Here is a 6,188-nt window from a genome sequence, read left to right as displayed (position 1 = left end):
CATATCATCCTATCACCACTTCTGGAATTATACCACTGTATTTACGTTGTTTTAAATTCTTCCAATCAATCCTGTTTCACTCAAATACTTAAAAATGGCCTTCCTGGTAGCTCTTACCCCCTCACCTTTTGTTCCCAGTATCCCCATCAGACTCCACTCCCTTCCTGCCTCTCTGTCCCTGTCTCTTAGTTGTTCCGTCTCTGTTTTGTACATGTTGCAGTGTTATATGATGTGTTCCACATTTTCTTTCACTCCACACCCCCTGCATTCTTCAACTTCGCTTTTTACCATTATAAACATTGTGCCGTTAAATCCTGTATGATCCAATCTGAGTCTAGTGATGATGATCTCCTCCTGTCTGTTCCTTTCTCTTTGTTATGACTGATTTCTGTAACTTGTGGTATCTCCTCCCTTTCTGATCTTCCTCCCACCTTTTCTGCCATATTTCCATACCCTTCTTCTTAATTATTGCTTTTCCTTCTTCTTTTCCAAGTGAAACTGGTTTTGCTATTTCCTTCTGTAACGCCTCTTTTGCTAACTTATCAGCATGCTCATTCCCTTTAACCCCCTCATGTGCAGGCACCCAGCATAACTGCACATCTATTCCCCCCCTCTGAAGTCTCAGTAAACAGTGGTTAAGTTCAATGATTACATCTTCTCTAACAGTTATTGTGGACTGTATGCTTTCCAAAGCAGAGAGTGAGTCTGTGCACATCACCACCCTATCAGGTCTGACCTCTTCAACCCATTGTAGCCCAATAATTGCTGCTAGTATTTCTGCTGTATAAACTGATTATGTGACACTCGTTTTGCGATTGATATTTTGAATTCTGGGATATACTCGCCTATCCCCACGCATTCTTGCTTCTTAGATCCATCTGTATAAATGTTGAGGTAATTGTAAAACTTTTCGTTCAGATACATACTTTTTTTTCTTCTTTCTTCTACGATACTCCCATCTATTACTTCTGGGAAAAGCCATGGGGGAACACGGCTAAATGGGGTTGCTTTGGCAAACGTGATGGTCTCCACTCCATATGCCCTTGTTCTCTCCTTACTCGTCCAGCCAAACCCACGCCCCTGGAACTTTGCATATTCCCAGCAATCCTGCAGTATTCTGTTTGTGATATTTTCCTCTCCACTTCCTTGTAGCCTGACCCAGTATGACAGAGCAAGTTTCTCTCTTCTGATCTCCAGAGGTGTCTCCAGAGTCGGCTTGCATTTATAAAGAATGCACAAATGTGTTTAATCGTTAATATCCGATATGTACTAAGTAAATACATTTCTTCCTGCTCAAGATTAGATTCAACTTTATTATTATTGCACAGATTACAGGTACTGAGTAATTTACACCTTTTAGAAGTGAAGTTATGGTCATTTGTTCTGGGAATGTCATTTTCGAGCCTGAGACCTGGAAAACAGACGAGAGAGAAAATAAATCTAGATTCGGCTTTTAGCGCATTTTACAACTTTAAGGTCCAAATGATTCTAATAATGGCAATAATATAGTTCATACTGGGTAGTTTATTTAGTTAAAAATAAATTATCCACTGATTTACAGACGTCTCTTTCCCCATGTTAGTCAATGGGAAAAAGTTGTTTTGGGCTGGGTGACTTCACGGACTGATACGGAAATTGCAGTACCGCCGTTTGGACACAACGAATATTGGCACAGAGTCCGGCGCACTTCCTGGGGGCTTGGCCGTTTCTAGTGATGTTACGTATTGCGCCGAGGCTTTGGAGCGTGTGTCGAGTAATCCCCGAAGCTTTTTGTGAAGCTTGTATCGAGGCTTGTATCGTTTTGGGCCAGTGACGTCACCGATGACAAACGAAGCCTCGCTGCCTGTCGATACTACGTGACTTCTTCAGGAAGTGATTCAGATCGGTTGAACCACAACGCTCATATGCATATTATTACCGTTCTTATTATATATCCATGCATATTACCCATGGGTGTATAACAATGCTGTCAAAATTATCACGTTAATGGCGGTAATTACTTTTTTGAATGAATTGCGTTAAAATATTTAACGCATTTAACGTATGCGCAGAATGGACCGCCCCATACATCTCACCAGTGGCAGCGCCAGGGTATGGCTGGGGTAGGCTACAGCCATACCAAGAAATGGCTTAGCCCCACCATGAAAAATGATGTTAAAGTAAGCAAAATAAAGTCCGCCAACTTGCGGAGTAAATTGCACAGACAGCAGTTAGTAAGATTGATTTCAGTAGCCACTTGTCTGGAAATACAGAAGACTAGAAACGGTTTTGAAAACTTTTGTCACGTAGTGATCGTCTTCTCAATAGAACATCTTTGATCATGTCTTCTGGCCAATCAGAATCACGATAACGGTGTGGTGTTGTTGCAAGAAGTCCCGAAGGAGAATACTTTTGCTGTAGTACATCTCAATATACATCGATACAACATTATGTGTTGATAGAAATCAACACGTACTGAAATAAGACCCCACGGTCTGATGATTGATAGGTGTGTGGGCTGTCTTTCCTTTTGACACACAGAATAATGTTATAATAAACATACATACTGTGTTTTAAATGGATATATATCCACCTTCTTTCATTTATCTTTCCATTCCCACAACAATATACATAAAGAAATTGCATATTTTGGACATAGTTTGAATGGTGATTAATCATGATTAATTCATTTTTAAGGTGTGATTAATCTGATTAACATTTTTAATCGTTTGACAGCCCTAATGTATAATAAGAACGATATTACCCCTCCAAGATGACACGATAGAATTAAGAGCTCAGAACCTCACTTATATAGAGGTCGGAACATGTCAGAAGTATAAATAAATAAAAGCATAAATAAAGTAGGAATAAAAACATCAATAAATAAATACAGGAATAAACACGATTCAGTGTTTTCAGTTGGATTCAGTGTGTGGGCTGTGGCTCAGCTGGAAAGCAGTTGACTCACAACCGCAGGGTCCCTGGTTCAAGGACTAGTCAATTCGTCTTGTTTTGTGTTTATAAAAGCTACAGCTAAATGAGATAATTTAGTTAATAAATGTAGTCTTTGATATGGCTTAGCCTTTCTCAGGCTACAACATGGTTAATTTTACGAATATTATTAAGGAATACAAATCCCTCTTTGCAATGTTTACCAGCCTCCTTAGGCTTTTCAAAAACAATCATTAAACTGGAATAAATACAATATTGTTAACATGAAAATATGATTTTATGTTCGTTGTTTATAGTTATTCTAAGGCTTTAGTCATTGGGAACTCAGTATGAGATAGAACACACTGTTGAAATGTCAAATCTGCCGGTTTTACACACTTTGACCAACAGGGGGTTTGTGTTCAAATCATATGTTCAAACGGTTCAAATGCAGCCTCATGAGATGAACCCTTTTGCGAACCAATTGGCTGGAAAGCTTCAAAGCTTCATAAGGCTTCATCTCGCCATCACTAGTCGTTTCCCATCAAGCATTTCGCTTCTGCAGCTCGTGGAGAGAAACTGCTCCGCCTCGCTCTCAAGGCTGCCGGCGTCTTTGTCCCGCGAGATTTCAACGTCTCATGTAGGCGAGCCTCCAGAGCAAGTCGGACAAAATTATTAACCATCATGCAACGCACTAGCAAGACGGTGGTCACAATTGCGTCGGTCTCGCTCATCTCAAACAAGCCTACTAACTGGACAAATGCGCAATCAGTCAAGAGAAGAACCAATCAAGCTATGATATAACGCCAGACCACCGCCCCATAACCCAATATAACGAGTCATCGCTAAATAATCTAAATTAGCTAAAAAATAATACGCTTTACAATGCTTACCCCCATATTATTTCAGGTCCGTCCACCTATAAACACCTCTGTTAATCCGAGATGTGCGACGTCTTTTGTGGCTGCTGTTTTAACTCCCAAAGGCTCACATCGGAGGGACACGTTTTGTAGCATTCACATCAACAAGGAAGTGCTTGCAGGTCCATAAATGGAAGTGTACGTCACACAACGTGTTGGCAATTGGCTGAAAAATATTGCAAAGCTCTCATGATTGGTGGAAGTGACTTGTCTTTCAAACACATCTAGCTTGAATACGGCGAGCGAGAGGAACATTCCCAACTGTGATGCGCAGTACAAATGAAACAAAATGTAAATAATCACATAAACAAATTAAATAAGAGGTCCATTTATTTTTGTTAACAGTGGATGAAAACTACAAAATAAAATAAAAGACACATTTCCATAATAAATGTCTACAGAGTGTAATAATTTACGCAGGAAAGGGAGGACACACAAAAGCACACAATAATCCATGTCACCCAAATTGATAATTAGGGAAACATAATTGACAATGTTTTGAATGAACCATGGTCGACTATTACTCTTGAATAGAAACTGCTAAATTACATTTTATTCCATTATTGTTATTATTTTAAGATGTAACCATCAAGTTTATTAAGAGTTATGTAAGGTTTACATTAAACCCTCTGGAGCCTTGCTCAGAAAGTGAGATCCCTCCGCTGACAAGTGGACACACACATTCCTGCATTCAGAAAGCTTATTATCATTATTATTATTATTATTATTATTATTATTATAGAATTGAAAAAGTTATCAGTGGAAAGTAGGCTCCTGAGGCCAGAGGCCTGTACTACGAAGCCGGATTCTCGCTTAGCGGGCTAACTTCAGGGAAAACTGGGTTTTCGGTCATACGACGCTGGTGCTCTTCTTACCGGGCTAGATCTCCATGGTAACTTATGCTGAACGGCTAACCAGGGGCCTATACTACGAATCTAGCTCAAAATTTCCTGGATATGTTTTGAGTTATCCGGTTGACTTAATCCAAAACAAACCCACTCTCGCTAAACTGTCCTACGACGCTGGCTATCAACTCGATAGCTCAAGCCAGCCATGTCCTATCTAGTTAGGTGCGTGTTCACATAAAAGGGGTGGTATTTGGAGCGATCGACCAATCACAAACATGGACAAGCCGCGTACTGACAGCGCAGCGCGTCATACTTCCTGAATGAAAAGTCAACTATAATATAGACATATGAAGAAGTTAAACTTTAAACATCCATGACTTAAACACTTTATCCAGGATCAAAGCCACATAGCTGCACCTGCAAGGTGAATACAGCTGGTAACAGAACAAATGTTTGAATGCGTACATTAACAGGTTTATGACGTCACTGCCCGTCTAAGACACAATCTGACTTTAATTACATTTTACTCGAGTGTTCCGTCAATTTAATGTGTTGCTTAAAATAATACTTCTGCATACAGTATGTGACACTGTGAGTGTTGCACGGCCAGATACGGCTCAGCTGACTCAGATAAGCAAATATATTTTTTACCAGCTGTATTCACCTTGCAGGTGCAACTATGTGTATTATTGTGCTGTTTGTGTCTAAGCCAATAGTAGTGAAGCCCTACGGGCACGGGGCTATGACGTCTTAGGCAGACGACAGGTTATGGTAACGGGCATGTGAGCTAGGAGTGTTCTAGCATGTGGGCTACCAATGAAGACACACGTAATTGTGACAGTTGAACTCACGTGTATGATTGAATAACACGACATGGTGTCAGAGGTCCTGTTGACGTTACGGGGAGTGTGACCAGAGAAAGTATTGTTTGGAGCCAATTGACGGTGAAAAGGAAGGAAAAGTGGACATGGCAGATGATAATGCTAACGGGGATGCAGCGCGACCCGCGGCAGGACCGAGTTCTACATTTAGCATCCAGCCACCGGAGCCTTTCGACTTTTCAAGATCGCAGGAATGGGCCAAATGGATACGTCGGTTCGAGAGATTTAGCCTGGCAAGTAATCTAGTAGCTCAGAAGAGAATCAAGTCAACACATTGATATACTGCATGGGAGATGAAGCAGATGATATTCTACGTGGATTGACTCTCACAGCGGCTCAGAGAGACACTTACCAAGGGTTCTTTGTTGTCAGGAAAAATGTCATATATGAGCGGGGAAAGTTTAATATGCACAGACAGGGAGAAGGTGAACCAGTGGACCCGTTCGTCACAGCTCTATATGCACTAGCGGAGCATTGTAGCTTCGGCGTGCTACATGATGAACTCATTCGAGACAGGCTTGTTGTCGGATTGACGGATAAGCGGCTGTCTGAACGGACGCAACTGGACTCAGACCTTACCTTGGGAAAAGCTATTACCATGGCTCGGTAGAGTGAAAAGGTGAAACGGC

Source organism: Notothenia rossii, assembly GCF_949606895.1.
Source record: "Notothenia rossii genome assembly, chromosome: 1".
Lineage (NCBI taxonomy): Eukaryota > Metazoa > Chordata > Actinopteri > Perciformes > Nototheniidae > Notothenia > Notothenia rossii.
Note: the sequence above shows the minus strand (reverse complement) of the source record.